The 19,199-nt window shown below is 42.0% G+C and overlaps 1 pseudogene; it reads right to left on the bottom strand.

Annotated features, from left to right (window-relative positions):
* LOC118850585 overlaps positions 1-13,415 on the bottom strand; it is a 45,505-nt pseudogene extending 32,090 nt beyond the window's left edge.
* Between the last annotated feature and the right edge of the window lie 5,784 nt (positions 13,416-19,199).

A 19,199-nucleotide genomic window follows, 5' to 3' on the forward strand; every position in this document is an offset into this window, starting at 1 on the left:
AGAACTTTAGAGATCATGGAACCCAACCTTACCCCTATTCCAGAGGAGGAAACTGGGAACCAGAGAGGGGCAGAGACTTGGCCAAGGTCATAGAGTCATAAAATTGAAGAATCTCAGAATCTTCAAAATTCCGAGACCATCTAGTGGGGCCTGTGCCTGAGCAGGAACCCCTTGGACCTACAATGGACCCAGCTAGTTTGTGCTGGAAGACCTCCAATGAAGGGTGTAAGAAATGGGAGGAGGAGTTTTGTTTCCACAGAACTAAGGTGTGTTTCCCTGCCCTCCCCTACCCCAGCTTTAGCAGAGACCAGGCCTCAAAGTCGGTCAGGTGAGAGGTCAGAGGCTTGTACGCATGTGCATACTTTTTGAGAAGGCAGTCTAGGGAATTAGAGGCCAAACCCACTTGAACCTGTTCAAGCTTATCTAGGGTCTGGTCTTGGTCAAGAATCCAGGCCTACTGATTTGCATCATTTGCATATGTTAAAGAGGGAAAGTAGGGGAAGTAAAAGAATATAGTTTAATCCTAAACTAGGACAAGAAAAATCTAGTTAACTTCACTTTTGCTTCTGTATCCTTCTTATCCTATTTATATAAACTGTATAACCTAGGAAAACTATGTAAAAAATAAAGATTGTAAACTAACCATGACTCTAGCAGGAGTGGAGGGAATGGTTACCCCTGCTCCTGCAGCTGTATCAGTGTGTGAGTGTTCCTGCAAGCACTGCATCCGCTCTCCCGGGGAGCATAATAAAATGCCTTCCTCTGCCCACTCTGGTCCTGAATTCTTTGGGTGTGAATGGGCAAATCACATGGATTTTCCTAAGGTCAAGTGAAGGGAAGCAACAGGCAGTGGAAGCTCACCAGGCTTACTCCTGGATCTTGTCTTGGGGGGTCCTGTGATCCCCACTGCGGTGTTAAGAGGGCTACCACTCCGGCTTCCCCTGGGGAACCCTGTGGTCTGCACGGCCTTCTTAAGGGGACATCACATGGGACTTCTGGCCCTGTCTCGGGAGCCTTGTGATCTTACTGCCATCCTAAGGGGCCATCACTTGGGTCTTCCTTAGGGTCTGACCCCTAGGAGGCCCTGTGATCCCCACAGATTTAAGGGATGGCTACCACTTGGTCTTCCTCTGGGAGTCCTGTGGTCTGTACAGCCTTCCCTAGGGATTATCACAGGGTTCTTCTTCAGGACTTTGGCCCTGCCTAGGAAGTCCAGTGATCGCCAAAACCACGTTTCTCACAAAGGGGTACCTATCTGCTCTTGAGGCAGTGCTCCCCACTCTGGGACAGCTCAACCCTTTGGAAAATTGGTCCTGTAACTCAAGCCCAAATTGACTTTTTTTTGCAATTTCCAAGCAATGCTCCTGGTTCTGCCCTCAGGGTCCAAGCAAGGGTCCAAACCACCAAGGCTCTCCCCACCAGGACACAGCCCTTCACATACCTGAAGGCAGTGAATGCTCTCCTATACCTGCCAGTGTTTTACTCAGCAGCTTGAATATCCCCAGTTCTTCCAACTAAGCCTAATATGATGTTGACTCAAGATACTTCACTATTCTGATTATCCTCTGGACACTCTCCAGCTTAATCAATACCTTTCCCAAACTGTGATGCCTAGAACTGAACCCAGGCAGTCAGTCAAAAAAAAAAAACAAACCTTAATTAAGTTTCTACTTTGTGCCAGGCTCTGTGTTAAGCACTGAGGATATGAAAAAGAAAGACAATTCTTACCCTCGAGGAGCTTATAATTCAGTGGGGAGGAAGGCAACACGATCCTCCAGATGTGGCTTAACCAGGCAGAGCCCAGTGGGACAATCACCTCCCTATTCCTCAAAGCCATGTCTCTCTTAATGAGACGTAAGATCTCATTACTTATTTTGGGCTGCTGCCATATTGCTCTCTTGGCTTATATCAAGATTGCAGGCTGTTAAAACCCACAGCTCTTTCTCAGACGTTCTAGCTAACTAGAACATATTCCTCATATAGCTAGCTAGCCATATTCCTCCTCCCCATCATGTAAAGATGATCTTTTGAACTCAAGTATAAGAGTTTTCCTTTATTAAGCATCATCTTAGATCTGACCCGATATTCTGCCCTGTTAAGATCTCTTTGGGTTCTGTCCCTTATCTAGCTTGTTAGAGTCCTCCGAACTTTGTGTCATTTGCAAATTTGATAAACATGGCATCAGTGCCCCCATCTAAAGCACTAATAAAGAGGCAAAACAGGGGTTATCCTTGGGTCCTTCCACTGGGTACCTCATTCTAAGTTGACATCTAACCAGTCACTTTTTGGGACTGGTCATTCAACCAGTTTCAAATCCACCTACCTGTATCATTATCTAGTCCATATTGCTCCATGTTTTCCACATAACTAGTATGAAATATTTTGTCAAATTCTGAAATCTATCTACAAAAATTATATACAATATTCTGCTCATATACTAGTCTACTACCCTTGTCCAAAGAAGATGAAGCTAGTTTGGCAGTAGAGGATGTTGGCTCTTTTCTAGCTATACACAGACCATCCCTTTAACATTATAATCTAGAACTATACCAGGAATCTAAGCCAAATTTACTGGCATACAATTTTTTGGTTCCATTTTTCCTCTCTCTCTTGAAAATCAGGACAATAGTAAGCCTTCTCTATTCTTATGGCACTTCTACCTTTTCTATGGTCTTTCATATATCACTGGTGGGGGCCCAACAATCACATCTGTTAGTTCTTTCAGGACTCTGAGACAAAGTTCATTTGGATCTGGTGGCTCGAACTCATCAACAGAAGTTTTGTGTCTTCTAACTTATATTAAAGATCAATAGTCAATTTCCATTTTGTCCTTTACCAATCCAAAGATCATTGAAAACAAGAGAAATGAGTTGAGGTCGGCTTTTACTCTTTCCTCCATTATCCTTGGCCTATCTGCCCCAAGCATTGGCCCTATGCCTTCTTTTATCTTTTTTTCTCAACCCCTCTTAATTCTACTGCCTTCCATCTCTTAATAATGATTTTTAACTTATACATAGTTTGTGCTTTGTTTCCCTCATTAGATTATAAACTCCTCGAGGGAAGGTACTATCTTTTGCCTCTTTTTTGTATCCCCGTCACCTAGCACAGGGCCCAGCACATATTAGTGTTGCAGTTTGGGGTACTAGGAACCCCAAAATGCAAGGGTACAGGACAGGCCTGCCTCGAAAGAATTCAAAGACTCAAGCCTTCTTTCGGTCAGGATAGTGAGGTTTTATTATACATCAAATGGTCGGGCAAGATTTTAAGAGTCTACACAATTTAATGGGGGGAAGATTGGTACTTTTATATAGAAAAAGACTGTGAGAAAATTTGGGTGGGATTAAGGAATGGTAAATAGCTTGGGGTGGTCTAGATGGGATTAAGGAATGTCAAGTAAGTAAATTAAGTAATCAAGGTTGGCTGGGGTGGACCAGATGCCTTGGGCCAAGGCACCAGTGGTCTGGGCTACTGAAATATATGGGAAAATTCAGGGACTGGGTTGCTTTCAAAGACATGCTCTTTTCTTTTTAGGGGTTCAGGTCTTGTGACCTCATCAGTAGGTGCTTAATAAATGATTATTTACTCACTGACTATTCTCTCCCCAAACTTTTATTTTTCCTTAGTTTTCCTTATCAGTTTGAGCTCATTCTCAAAATTAGCATTCCCAACACATTTTTTTTGTCTGTTTCATTATGCTTTATTTTTTTTTTACTATCATATTTACTTTTTATTTGGGGCTGAATTGATATTTCCCTTTCTAAAAATAGAATTTAATTCTGGAGTGTGAGCAGGAACCAATTAACTACTTTCATTGTCCAGTCTCCATTGGTTTGAGAAAAGACTCCAAATTCTTGGCATATGAATCAGCTGTAGGGTAATTGCACCTTCTCCCTGCTATGAGGAGGCTGGACAACAGTGACTGTATGTTTAGAAGTTCACACTATGGCTTGTGAGGTCTTTTGCTACAGGAGGTATTGATAGATACTCTTGGCATCTGGCTTCAGCCAAGCAGTGTTCAGTAGGATGTGTTCCCAGCCCTGCTGGATGAGACACTCCGCTGAGAGAGCTGGGTGGCCCTCTCTCTAGATCTACTAGTCTTGATATTAAGAATTCTTCCTGGTAGTAATTATAAAGTTTGCCTCTCATAAATCTCTAAGGACCTCTCTCCCCCTGCTTGCTGCTCCCAGCTGCACACCAATAACAGATGTAGTGTCTGTTACCTCTTCTGAAAGGGTAAAGGCGAGAACTTTTGGTGAAGTGCTTCCCAAAACTCATCTAATTCTGTTCTCCTTTCTTGCATATCTACTTCAATGTGAAGCTTTAGCACAATGCTTCAAAACAATCAGCTATACAGCTATCCGTGGATCAGCAGAAAGAATCTGTCCTCAAACCCAATGACCACAATGATGATGATGATGACCATCTTCTTCTAACTGTGTCTTATGTCCTGATTTCCCTAGTTTGCCTAGAACAAAGCTGCCAAGGAGTGCTTCTAGATGACCCTCTCCAGGTGGACAATCCCAGCCCAGCCTCTCTCCTCTGGGTAAAAAGAGATCTTTCATAAAAGACTAGATTTTCTTCTAGAAGTCTGGGTGTGGGACACACAAGAAAGTTGAGTGAATCCCCAGGATCACGCAGTTTAACTGGGCTCACTCACAAAAGCCCCCATGACTTTTAGAACATCTACAATGTTAAAGATTCCAGCTTTACCCAAAGGAAAAAGATCATTCTGTAGCCCAAGTTGGGCTGCGGGAGGTAAAGAAAGGTCTCATATGCCTGCCTCTCAATGGGCCCAGTGGGCTCTCAATGTGGTACTGAGTCTAATAAAATCCATCTGTTTCCAGGCTTAACTTTACCCACTGGTCCAGTTTGATGTTTTCTCAAACCACACTCATCTCTGGTTTGTCCATCAAAATGGACTTCACTGTCTTCATTAGGTTCTTCACTTGTAGAGATTGTTGTAGGAGCCAACCACTGGGGACAATCTCTCCACCCAATGGCCCACGGACACAGAATTTCATGTTGGGACAAATTCAGGACTCTGATATCTTCCACCTGATCTGCGTCCACAGAAATGAAAGGAAGCCCCATTTGTTGGGCTATGTTTTCATCACAACTGTAGAAAGGTGACCTCTGGAATTTCCCAAAGGTCCTCTGTGGCTGCATTCTTCCATTGGAACTTGGTTGAGTGTATTCATTCTTAAAGTCCCCTTGTCTCCCATGTAGTCATGCAACATTCTGATGACTCGTACTCCTTTGCTAAAGGCTATCTCATCAACTTGGGTATGATGGCCCACACTGACCTCAATAGGATGACTATTAGCAAAGGCATCAAGATCTTGGGCTCCTGTGTAATCAGCAGAAACAAAGTGAGTCCAGATACCATATTCTGGGAAGCAGTGATCTATACACAGATACTCTCTTCAAGAGACTTTTGTTGCTGTTGTTCAGTCACATCCAACTCTCCGTGACTACATTTGGGGTTTTCTTGGCAGAGACACTGGAGTGGTTTGCCCTTTCCTTTTCCATCTCATTTTGCAGATGAGGAAACTGAGTCAAACAGGATGAAGTGACTTGCCCAGCGTCACGTAGCTAGGTAGTGTCTGAGGCCAGATTTGAACTCAAGAAGAGGAGACTTCTTGCCTTCAGGCCCAGCACTCTATCCACTGAGTCACCCAGCCACCCAATTCAGGAGGCAAAGCCTTTATTTAGCTAAAGATGAGTCCACCATTCCACGGTAACAAGATGGGCAAATTCAAGTCTCACACCAGAACCATTCACTTGTAGGATGAACAGGAATTCTTTGGATTAATAAATCAGACTCTCTGTAAGTAGCAAGGCCCTGACATGCTTCTTACTGGACCATGTCTCCTTGCCCCATGGACCTACATCTTAAGGTACTGAAGGAATTGACAGATGGGATCTTTGAAAGACTATGGAGAATGGGAGAAGTCCTACAGGATTGGAGAAGATCAAGTATTTTCCAGTTTTTAAAAAAGGAAAGGGGTTGAAATATGCCAGTTGGAGAGCCGTGAGCTTGATTTTGGCTCCTGGTATATCCTGGAATGTCAGCTTCCTCTCAGCTGGCAGTGGTAACTGAGTCCATGCTCCACCTCATGCACACGATGGGTGTGAGAGATTTGGCCAAATCCCTAGTGAGCCCTATAGCATTTCCTAGATCTCCCAATCTAGTAACTGTATTAACAAGGGAAATGAGGCTCTTCTGGAAGGCAGGACCTGTCCATGATGAAGCCATACTGGCCCTTTGTGATCGCTACTTAACTGTTCTAAACATTCATGAACCATCCCTTTAATTTACATAGTGGCTGCTATGTGTCAGGCACTGTGATAAACGCTTTACAGATATTATCTCATTTGAGCCTCAAAACAATTCTGGGAGGTCGGTGTTATTATTATCCCAATTTTACACTTGAGGTAACTAAGGCAGGTAGGGGTCTAGTGATTTGCCCAAGGTCGCATGCCCTAGTAAGTGTTTGAGGCCAGATTTGAACTCAGGCCTATATATATGCTAACCTCTTCATGTGAGGAATGAAGGAGGAAATGGTGGCAGAAGGCATCTAGGTGATGTGAAATGAGGAAGAGGACGCTCACAGTGAATGGTCTCAATTTTCTTCAGCAAAATATGGCCAAGGTTCTCAGCTGAGAGGGTGAGGAAAGGGAGACCCCTGGCAGGTTTGAGGAGGGATGAGAAGGTTTGGAAGCGGCTCAGTGGGGAGTGGGATGGTAAGTCAGAAGGGTAAAAGAATTACCTGGCAGCAGCGAGAGCCCATTTGAGAACACCAATTTGTTTTGGACCCAGTCAGAAGAGTTGCATGATTTTCTCCAGCTTAGTTTACATATGTGGTACGTATGTGTTCAACAGCCCATGGGATAGGGAACATGAGAGAAAGACCCAACAAATGGGGCTTCCACTCACTTCTGTAGAAGCAGATCAGGTGGAAGATACTTGAGTCCTGAATTTGTCCCAAAGTGAAGATGATATGGTGGGAAGTGATCCAGGGCTGAGTGAGAGTTTGGGATCGTCAGCACAGTTGGGGATAGGGAACTAGCTTTAGATTATAAGTATAGCTAGGGCTGGGAGGGGCCATGGGATAGGGAATGTGAGAGAAAGGAATGACCTTAGAACAAAAATGTTGGAATCTTGGATCAAAGGGAAGGCTCAGCCTCTCCAGAATCTTTCAGGTTTGGCTCTTCCTGTGGGTCTGATTTGAAACTCTCCATGGTGAGTGGGAAGTGCATGGATTAAGGGAATCATTATGGACGTGTGGGCCAAAAGTAGGACCTCCCTGACTCCTCTGTGGAGCTTCTGGGGTAATAGTGTTCAGAGATGGTCCTTTCTGGGGCTGGCAGGTCTCAGGGCAGTCCGGGGGTTATACAAAAGGGCATCTGCCAGGGATGATGGAGAATCTAGGCCCTCTGGCTAACTGTCTGTCAGTCCAGACTGCAATGGAGACCTTTCTCTTACTCTGGACAGATGGTGAGGTCAAGGATCAGCTGCTTACTCCCTTACTCAGCCCTCTAGAGGCTGGGCCAGTCAGTGGTAAGTGGTGAGGCCGTTGTCTGGTTTTTGTCCTCTCCCCTCCTCTAAAGCCAAACACACGTTGTGTGGGCCATTTCCTTTTAAATTTTTTTCCAACCACCCTCTATCAGTGGTATCAACTGGGGAGTGTAGGCCTAAATTAACTTATAGATAAGTCTTTTTGTCCTACCAGTAACATCCTTTTTGGTATAGTTTTCGTAATGGAATCACTGCATGAGAAGACACCAATAAATTTGTTTTTAGCTCTTACTGTAAGATATCACATTTCTTTCAAAAAAGTTCCCAGTTCTGTCAGTAAAGTATTGGTGGTCTTCTTTTCCAATAATTTCATCAGCATTGAATTTTATCTTTTTACTACTTTGCCAATTTGATGGGCTTAAGGGGCATAACTCAGAATTGTTTTTGGCTAACATTTTTCTGACTATTACAAAGTTCAATCCTTTTCAGGTAGTTAATGATATTATGTGTTTATCGGTGAATAATCATTATTCCTCTTGTGAATTCATGTGAATTTCTTGTAGATTAAGGTTTGAGGCTTTTATTTAAGAAGTGTATTGTGAAGTTTTTCTCCTACCAATATCTGTTTTTTTCTTTTATTCCAAATATATTGGTTTTTGTTGCATAAAACATTTTGATTTTTGTATTGTTCATTTTTGCCTGTTTCCCCCATCCCCCCAACTTTGGGCTTACACAGATTAGGTCTGGGGTTAGTGACCACCACTAAAGACTGCTCATTATCTGGCTCATGTTCCCACCCAGAGTTCACACTGGGAAATCACTGTACACTATTTATGTTTAGTTCCTGTTTTAAGCTTCCACAAATATGGGTAACATTGTACCTAGCTCCTGTACAAGCACTCAAGGTAACAAATGCATTTATTGGTTATAGGACAGCCTTTAAACCCACAGAAAATGCAGAAACACTTAAAGAAAGGGTTTCATAACAACCCATAAACAATCAACATAGCTTTCTTCCCTTTTTGGTAAGTCTTATTTTCCTTCCAGGGTTCTGAAGTCCTTTGGACTCAAGATTACTCCACAGAAAGGAATTGAATTTTAAGTTGTGAACAGGGCAATACCTTGACATTCTGATTAATCCCTTTTTTCCTACAGATTTCTATACTGCTTCCCTCAGATTCATAGAGCCACCATATGGTTTGGATTTTCCTTAAAAGGAAAATCCACTTTGCAGCTGCTGGAATGGACAGACACCCCTTTCCTGTTAAACTTGTGTTGTTTGAATAATTCACTGTAATAACAGGAGAAATTGTCAAGGTTCCTATCCCTTGCTTTCCCATGTCATGGCTCTAATTTCTTGCTGTTGCTCTTTTCAGTGTCATGGACCATGTGCCCAATCCTCTTCTTTCTCCAAGAGGCATGCTGCTAAGGAAATTTTCTCTTTGTCTTTATAAAACCAGATCTTTGAACTTGTGAACTTGGTGGGGAGGGGGGTCTCACAAGGTAGTCTTTAGGCTAATGCTGCCCTGGATATCTTCCTACTCTGTTTAGAAGTCTAGATTCTAGGACCATGATGCTTAGGAAATCCCAGGCATTCTCCCTGGGGACCATGTCAATGATAGGTTGGGATCTGGATCGCTAAGGGGGGACATTCTCATCAATAGGATGACAGATCCATGAAGCATTGGTTTTACATTGAGATCACTAAGCCATTTGGAACTGACTGTAGTGAATGGTGTGAGATGTTGGTCAAACATCTTTTTCTGCTGTTCTGTGATTTAAATTTCTTAACAATCTTTATTGGATAATGAATTCTTCCGTGTGTGTGTGTGTGTGTGTGTGTGTGTGTGTGTGTGTGTGATCTTGGATTCACTGAATACTTTTCTGTTGTTATCAAGGCTGTTTCCCTCATCTGCTTTCTGTCCAGTGCCCGAGAATTTTGACAAGTTCTGTTTTATTGTGTAATTGGGAAGCTGGTAATGGAAGTCCCACTTCCTCTTTTTTTATGGTTTCCCTTGATATCCTTGGCCTTTCTGCCCCATAACTTTCTTTGCGATTTTCCTAATTCTACGAAGTACCCCAGTAATATGTTGATGGGTATTGTGCTAATTGTGGCTACTAATTTTAATTCAATAAAAGAGAACAGATATATTAAAAAGTTTTCTGAACAACAGAATACTAGCTGATGTTTATAAAAGGCATGAAATTTTACAAAACACTTTATATACATTAAGAACATTTAATGACACATTGAAAGAATTTAGGCGAGACTTACACGATAAGAAAAATCACAAGAACCAACCAAAGAAAAGCTTAATTAAATTAAATTAAAAAACAACATTTGGAACAACTCAAGCTAGAATTAAATGATACTAAATAGAGTTTGGGGGCAAGTAGGTAGAGCAGTGGTTAAAGCATGGGGCCTGGAGGCAGAGACACTCATCTTTCTGAGTTCAAATCTGGTCTCAGATACTTCCTAGCTGGGTGACCCTGGGCAAGTCACTTAAACCCTGTGTGTCTCAGTTTCCTTATCTGTAAAATGAGCTGGAGAAAGACATGGCAAACCACTCTACTGCCAAGCAAACCCCTAATGAGGTCATGAAGAGTCAGACATGACTGATATGACTCAATAACAACAAATAAAGGTGGGCAAGAAATAATCTGAAAGATGGGCCAATAGGAGAATATAATAGTAAATTAATTCAATCCAATTCTGTGAGCATTTACCGAATACCTACTATGTGTTTGGCATTGTGCTATAGGTACTACATGTGGCAGATACAAAGACAAAAATGAAAAGCAGTCCCTGCTCCCAAAGAACTAATATTCTCCTGGGTAAGTTTGGGCTAGATACATCAGTTAGTCAAAAGCATTTATTATGTACCTACTATGGGCCAGGCACCTTGCTAGGCCCTGGGGTTATGAGTATCAAAATGGAACAATCCCTGGCTTCAATGAACTTATATTCTGGAAGAGAGGCATGAACAAATAAATATAAAATATATAGAAGGTAGTACAAAGTAATTTCATGGGTTGTTGCTGTTTGCTGAGTTGTTTCAGACTCTTTGTGACACCATTTAGGGTTTTCTTAGCAAAGATAATGAAGTGGTTTGCCATTTCCATCTCCAGCTCATTTTACAGATGAGGAAACTGAGGCAAACATAGTTAAGTGACTTGCCCAGGTTCATACATGTCTGAAGCCAGATTTGAACTCATGAAGATGAGTCTTCCTGATTCCAAGCCCATTGCCCTATCTACTGTGCCAACTATCTGCCTGATTTCATGAGGGAGAGGGTGCTAAGAACTAGGAGGATCAAGAAAGGCCTTGGGTAGAAGGTGACACCTGAGTTATGTTTTGAAGGATGATAGAGATTCTACTAGGCAGAGTCACAGAAGGGGTGAACTTCCTTTATGGGGGACCACTTCTGTAAAGAAATGGAGTCAACAAGCATTTATTAAGCGCTTATTACGTGCAAGGTATGGAATACGTATAGAAACAACATGAGAGTCAGTCCCTGTCCTCAAGGAACTTACATTCTAATGGGGGAATACAACACAGAAAAAGGAGCTGAAAAGCCAGGGAGATAGAGAAATGGAGGGAACATAACTATCTTGGGTCCTTCCTTAAAATGGAGGTCCTTGGAAGAACTGGCCAATCAGAAGAAAGGGCCATGGGGTAGAAGTATTTTCTAGGGTAGGGTGGGGAACCTGTGGGCCACATGTGTCCTTCTAGGTCCTCAAGTGCAGCCCTTTGACTAACCTTTAGATTCAGTCAAAAGGCTGTACTTGAGGATCTAGAGGGATATGTGGCCTCAAGGCCAAAGGCTCTCCACTCCTGTAATCTAGAATGAGAAGGCTACTGGAGAATGGCAGTTAAGACAGCTTCCAGGATAAGAGAAAGAAGTCCAGAAAGTCAAGGGCAGGGTCAGGAGACAAATGAAGGAGATGAGAGATTAGATGTGTTGTACAGGGATTAATGGGTAGTCTAGTTTGAAACAGAGAGTGTATGAAAGAGGGTAATAGGAAAACTAGTCAGTATTGAGCCATATTGTGGAAGGCTTTAAAAGTCAGGTTGAGAAGTTCTTATCTCAATCAAGAGGTGATAGGAAGTCTCATAGGCAGGGGAGTGCCACGGCGAGATCTGTACTTTAGGAAGATTATTTTGGTGGTTCTGTAGAGGATGCACTGGAGAGGGGCAATTCTATAAGTAGAGAGAAAGAAGCATCATTAACTGCTGAATAAAAACCTCAAGCAATCCGCAGAAGCTACAACCACAGCCTTGGAGATAACAGAACTAGAAAGAAAACAAGCGCAGGAAATGATGCAGTTATCAAAAAAATCAGAAACTGTGCTGGTACAAGTGACAGGTGGACTTACAGGTCGTTGTCTTCTGTCCACACCTACCTCTTCTCCACACTTCAGTATTTCTGGTGAGGACACCACCATTCTTCCTGCCATGAGTGCCACTATTTTGGAGTTGTCTTCCATCCTCACTCTCTTGCATGTCCTGTAGTGGATCAGTTGCCAAATCTTGTTAGTTTCTGCCTCCATTCCACCTTACATCGACCCCCTTCCCTTCATTCGCATAGTCACCACCCCTGGTCCAAGCCCTCATTGCCTCTTTTTGCCTCCAGTCTCTTCTGTCTACAACATTACTGATAAGTGAACACCCAGCTTCCACTTGAACACCCCCAATTAGGGGAAGCCGCTACCTCCTGAGGCAGCCCATTCCATGGAGGGACAGTTAGGGAGAATTTCTTGACATTAGGTCTAAACCGGCCTCTGTGAAGGTCCCACCCATTGCTATCAGTTCTTTCTTCTGTGGTCCCTTCCCTGTCTTCCTTCAGGTCTTAGCCCTAGTCCTACCTTTTGCAGGAAGCTTCCCACTCCTCCTTAAAGCTAGTGCCTTTTCTTTGTGATTATCTCCAATTTATCTTGTATGCATGTTGTTTGTACATAGTTGCATGTGGTTTGCATGTTATCACCCCCCCCCCCATTAGACCATAAGTGCCTGGAGAGCAGGTATTATTTTTATTATTAATACTTTGCCTTTATATGTATCCCTAGTATTTAGCATTGCACGGCTATGTAACAAATTCTAGTTGACTTGACTTTTTAAATTCCTCCCCTTTTCCCTACCGGAGAAAAAGAAAAACTTAAAAAATTTAGTTAAGCAAAAAAAAAAAAAAAAATCTTGCATCGGCCACGTCCACAAATATACGGCTCATTCTGCTCTGTGGTGTTACTGTTATTGTAGACATTGTAATCCTAGTTCTGCTCATGTTACTTTGTATAAGCTCCTTCAAATCTTCTCGGGTGCCATTGAAACTGTCCATTTTCCAATTTCTTACAGCACAATAATATTCCAAAATGGAAGTGTGCTTTCCCTTCTACACACCCGTTTGGTCCCAGGGTGGTGTAGACTCAAACTTCAACCGGGTATTACAAGAAGTTTCCCCAACCAAGGTCACATCGGGGTGTAGCAGAGCTGATGGATGCATTCCTCCCGAGCTTGTAGGACACGGTGCTGTTGTTCATCCCTTGTTTTCAAAGAGGACTGACAACATCACAGGGGATGTCTTGGCTTGCTTGTGAATTGGATTTAAGGGAAGCAGATTTGCACAAGGTCACGAGCCTCACTCTCTCCTTCAGAGCCATCGAGGTCCAGGGGCAGGACAAAAATCAAGATGATTGGCAATGGCCTGGTATGTAGTGGATAACCTTGGCATCTTCAGTGTCTGACCAAGCTCTAAGCTCTCCACAGAGCCTGCTTCGGTCACCTTCGTGGCCCAATGAGAACAAATTGTTCTCATCTTCCCAGTCAGCTTGCCAGGGGGACGTCTCTACATGCTTGGTGTAGACATCCCCCTTACTCACCAATGGGTTTGAAGCCCATCGGTTACCCTCAACCTGGTTTAGCTACCAAGATGGTTTTACTGGGGTGTGCCCACTGCACATGCCAAAGTTTCTTGAAGTCACAGGTGAGAGCTGGGTGGCAAGTGGACACCAAAGGTGGATGAGCAGACTTGGAAAGAGCTCGGCAAGCCCTCACACCAGAGGTGCCACTCCTCCTGAATACCCGTGCACCCAATAGATGAATAGATAGGTAGATGAATCGATAGAGAAATTAATGGATGGATAAATAGGTGGATAGATGGATGGATGAATGGGTGGGTGGATGGATGGATGGATGGGTACTAGACCTCCTTGAGCACACCATACACCCTGAAGGACATTGCATGGCAGGTCAATACACTGTTGGGCTTGGTCAGGTAGGTTGTTACTCACTGACTCAGGTTCCTGAGAAGACTTTTGATAGCTCTTCTTACTTATTGAAGTTCACAAAGTCATAGCCAGGTCTATCCCATCTCTGTTACTAATTCATCTAAGATCAGGAAAGAATCAACACAAAGAGACAAAAGATACAGAAGAAATAAATGTTTGTACCCATATGATGGCCAGATGGGCATGTAAGGAAGACTCAGTAGCTGGAGTATTGCTTCTGCTCCCACCTAGATGCTCTCAAAATTTCTTCCATCCATCCCACTTAAAAACTATCAGGGAAAACAGAGAGAGAGAGAGAGAGAGAGAGAGAGAGAGAGAGAGAGACAGATGGACACACACACACACACACACACACACACAGAGACAGACAGATGGAGAGACAGAGACAAAGAAAAGATAATGTGTTCCTTTGAATCATTTGTATGAACCTTTTGCCACCACACTATAAGCCATCAGGAAAGAGTCAGAGGATACCTGTACAAGCTTGAACCCAAAAGCAGACTTATGAAGTCTTCCCATGAGTGTTGTGCATCAAGGGCTGGGTACTCATTGGCCAATCTTTTCATTACATAAATTTTTATTGGTATCTTTTGTTTTTGCATCACCTACAGCCCAACGTATTTCCTCCCTCCCCAGAGCCATACCTTGTAATGCAGACATTTTAAAAGTGATATTAAAAATATAGCAGAATTAACCAATACATCAAAAAAAAGTCTGATGCAGTGTTCCCACCTTCCCCCATGTGAAAAACGAGGGCTGGTGCCTTTTCATTTCTCTTCTTTGGGATTAATCTTGGTCATTATAAATTCAAAGTAGTAATTTTTTATTTTTTCATGGTTATTTCCATTCACTTTGTCATAATCACTGAACACATTGTTTTCCTAGTTTTGTTTCCTTTATGTCGCATCAATTCATATTTCTTCCCACGTTAATCTGCATTAATCATATTAATTGTCTTATGATGCGATAATATTCCAATGTAGTCACATACCACAATTTTTAGCCATTCAACAATACATGAGAATCTTCTTTGTTTCTAGGTCTTTACTATTAAAAATACTACTATAAATACTTTGATGTCTATAAGGGCTTTCTTTTTGTTACAGACCTCATTGGGAGTATGGGAATCTCTAGGTCAAAGGGTATCAGCATTCTGGTCACTCTTCGAATAATTCCAAATTGCTTTGTAGAATGACTGGACCATTTCAAAGCTCTAACAGTAATTCGTTAGTATGCTAGTCTTTTCACAATCCCTCCATCATGAACTAATCTTATCTTTTGTTAACTTTGCCAATTTCCTGGGTGTGAAATGAAACCTAAGTTCTTTTGATGTGCATTTTTCTTATTAGTGATTGGAAACATTATTTTATAGGTGTACCTTTGGCTCAAAGGGCCAGTTGTGTGAGACTCTTTTTATTAGTGGAGATTGGTTACTTGATGTCCTGGAATTGGTGAATGACGGAGAGAGGAATGATCTTGCTTGTGGGCCTTCCGGCACTGAGAGAAGCTATACCATTCCAATCTCTCTTCAGATCCCTGAAAGGAGAGAAAGACTTTGGAAAGGAGACAACATGGAGGAGCTGGATATCATGTCTCTTTCCCCAGCTTGCTACAGTAGAGACACTCCGGGGAATTTCCCTTTGGGTAAGATCTAAGGCTCTTAGTTGAGCTGAATTATCTTGCTTTCAATGGGAGAGCTAATTCACTCAATATTCTCTGGTATATAATACAGTCTCCTATATTTACTTTCTCTGACTTCTGTTTTCCTATCTGTTTGGGAAAATGAACTTGATTGCTATTTGCTATGTGTGTTCATTATGGGACTGGCATCTGTGGGAAGGGGGTCAAGCCTTGAATTTATAGCTTGGGATCCTCCTTTCCCACTAAAGGACAGAGAACAGGAATGTTGTTTGAAGCTAAAATTATTTTCCCTACATTAACAGTATTTAAGGGAGTAGGTAGATGTAATCCTCGTGTGTTATCCCCTCCTTCTGAGGACAGCAGACTGGCCAACCTCTGACCCCAGCGTCTTGCTTTTCCTCCTGCCAAGAATCAAAGTCTTCCTTGGAGAAGGCTGGGGGAAGGAGACACTAGAGATACCTATTCTCGCCTCCCTGAGAGTCACGTCTAGACAGACCTGTGTGGGCACACATAGCCTATATAGGCAAAAACACAACAGCACCCACACGTCCCACCACCACCGTCTACATATGGTTTTTAAGATGTGATTCTTCTTTTGAGAATTGTCTATTCATATCCTTTAATCACCTGTCTACTGGAGAATGAATTTTGGTTTTTTATATGTCTGTTAATTGTCTTGAGTCAGAGATCCAACTATTTTCTTATCAGATATACTTGATATAAAGATTCCCCCCCCCCCATTGAATCCATTCTTCAGGACATCAAAACCCTTTTACTTTGACTTTCTTTTCCTTGTCCCTGCTTCTATTTTTGGTACATGACTTTTAAAGATATAAGTTGATTAAGCTATCTATAGTTATGAAAAATGCTCTAAATCACTATTTTTTTTGGAGGGGGGAAGGCAGGGCAATGGGGGTTAAGTGACTGGCCCAAGGTCACGTAGCTAGTAAGTGTGTCAAGTGTCTGAGGCTGGATTTTTTGAACTCAGGTCCTCCTGACTCTAGGGCCGGCGCTCTACTCACTGCACCACCTAGCTGCCCCTCTAAATCACTATTGATTAAAATACAAATTAAAAGAACTCTGAGGTACCACCTCACACCTATCAGATTGGCTAATATGAACAACAACAACAAAAAAGGAAAATGGCAAATATTGGAGGGAATGTGGAAAAATTGGGACAATAATACATTGTTGGTGGAGCTGTGAACTGATCAAGTATTCTGGAGAACAATTTGGAGCTATGCCCAAAAGGCTATAAATCTGTGCATATACCCTTTGACCCAGAAATATCACCCAAAGAGATCAAAGAAAAAGAGAAATGACCCATACATACAAAATATTTATAGCAGTTCTTTTTGTGGTAACAAAGAATCGGAAATCGAGAAGATACCCACCAATAGGGGAACAGCTGAAGCAGTTGTGGTATATGTGACGGAATAGCATTATACTATAAGAAATGACAAACAGGGTGCTCTCAGAAAAACCTGAAAACCTTACATGAACTGATGCCAAGTGAAATGAGCAGAACCGAGAGAACACTGCACACAGTACAACACCATTGTATGATGATCATAACTTAGCTATTCTCAGCCATACAATAATCCAAGACAATTCCAAAAGACTTGTGATGAAAAATGTCATCCACCTTCAGCAAAAGAACTGATAGAGTCCGAGTACAGATTGCAGCATACTTTTAATTTTTACTTTCTTTACTTTGGGGGGGGTTCTTTTTGTCTGCATTTTCTTTCACACCATGGCTAATATGGAAATACGTTTTATGTGATTACATATGTATGAGCTATATCAAATTGCTCACTTTCTCAGTGGTGGGGGGCAGGAGAGGGAAGGAGAGAATTTGAAACTCAAATTAAAAAAAGAACCTGACAATGGCCAAAAATTGTTCAACAATTAAAATTGTTTTTACATTTAATTGGAAGAAGACAAAATATAAAAATGTTTGAGTAAAAGATATATTGACTGATGGATATTTCCCTCCGCATCTACTTTGATATCCTTTGCTATCCCCTCCCTCTTGTCTTTCTCATTAGAATCATTTCTCTCTGGTCTTTAGAAATTTATTTTCGAGAACTTTTCATTCTGAGCTCACTTGTACAATTTTAGTCCTTGAGATTCTACTTATTTTTTTCTCTGAACTATTCGAAATTTGTCAAATAATTGTCAGCTTTTCTTTCTTTGATCACAAACTCCAGCATGGAATGGCCACTTCCCCACAAGATTTCTATCCCTCACACACTCGAAATTGATTCCTCCTTGCTGGTGGGAATCAGGTCTTCCCCATGGAAGTTCCTCTACCATTTGAAAGCTAGAATTACTGTTTCAAATGATCTTTTTAAAAAGTTCTCTTTTTGTTTATTTCCAGGTCTGCATTCTTTCCTTCTCTCTTTCTTCCCTCCCCACATTGAGAAAGCAAGAAAAAGAAAACCCATTGCAAACATGTATCAAACAAGACAAATCCCTACACTGGCCACATCTGCAAAATAAAAAAAAGTGTCTCAGTCTTCTTGATGACTTCATCACCTCATTATCAGGAGGGAGGTAGATATTAAGGCAAGTTAATCAGTCAGTCAACAGCAAGTAATTTTTCACTTTAGTCCTATCCTATATGCCCCTACACAGTAGCTCCTCCCATCCTCCACTCCTGTCCTCTTTACTCTCCACATTATAGTGAAATCAACATCACCCTTGCCTTGGTTATTGGTGTGATCGTCCAGTCATTTTCAACTTTGTGCAACTCTTCATAAGTCCATTTGAGGTTTTGTTTTCAGAGACAGCTTATCTTACACATAAGGAAACTGAGGCAAACAAGGTTAAGTGACTTGTCCAGGGTCACACAGCTAGTAAGTGTCTGAGGTCAGAGTTGAACTCAGGAAGAGTCTTTTTGACTCCAGGACAGGCACTCTATCCTCTGTGCCACCTAGCTGCCCTTGCCTCAGATGGGGGGATCAATTGACTGCTTTATCGTTCAACTTACTATTCTCATTTCTTCTCATATCAAAACACCCTTCCCTGGCTACCACTTCCCTAAATGTGCTGTGTTCTGTCAGAATGTAAAGTTCTAGGTAAGCACTTTTCTACCTGATTCTAAGTCTCTGTCTGCATCATAAGTACTTAGCTCATTGTTGAGTCACAATGTAGGCACTTAATAAATGTTTTTTCTCACTCATTCATTCATTCACTCATTAATTTACTCATTCATTCATTCACTTACTCATTAACTCATTCATTCATTCACTCATTCATTCATTTACTCACTCATTCATTCAGTCACTCCATTCATTCATTCATTCATTCATTTACTCACTTTCATTCGTTCACTGCCTTCTTTGTACCAGGCACTATGCTAAGTACTGAAGACAAAAAGATAAATGGAACAGTCCCTGTTCTCAAAGAGCTTATATTCTATAGGGATGGACGATATGTACACATGGCAGTATATACAAAATATTTCTGCCCACCAGGGGGAGCTTGTGTGAGAGGCCAGGGGCTCTCCTGCCTCCAGGTACTGCCAACTTTGATAAAGCTGATGCTTGGAGATTGGGTGTCCATCTCAAACCAACTATAATATCTGCTCTGAGTCCTTGCCCCTTCCACTCTGGGCCAGGCTATATTTTCCAGGAGTCACATGGGAAGCCTGCTCAGCTCCACTGCATAGTTTTGTGACTCAAGGGTTTTTTTAGGAAGGAAAAGAAGTCTAAGGTTCAGATTGGGATTCATGTAATCCTGAAGGGCTATA

This window comes from Trichosurus vulpecula, chromosome 1 (assembly GCF_011100635.1).
Source record: "Trichosurus vulpecula isolate mTriVul1 chromosome 1, mTriVul1.pri, whole genome shotgun sequence".
Taxonomy (NCBI): Eukaryota; Metazoa; Chordata; class Mammalia; order Diprotodontia; family Phalangeridae; genus Trichosurus; species Trichosurus vulpecula.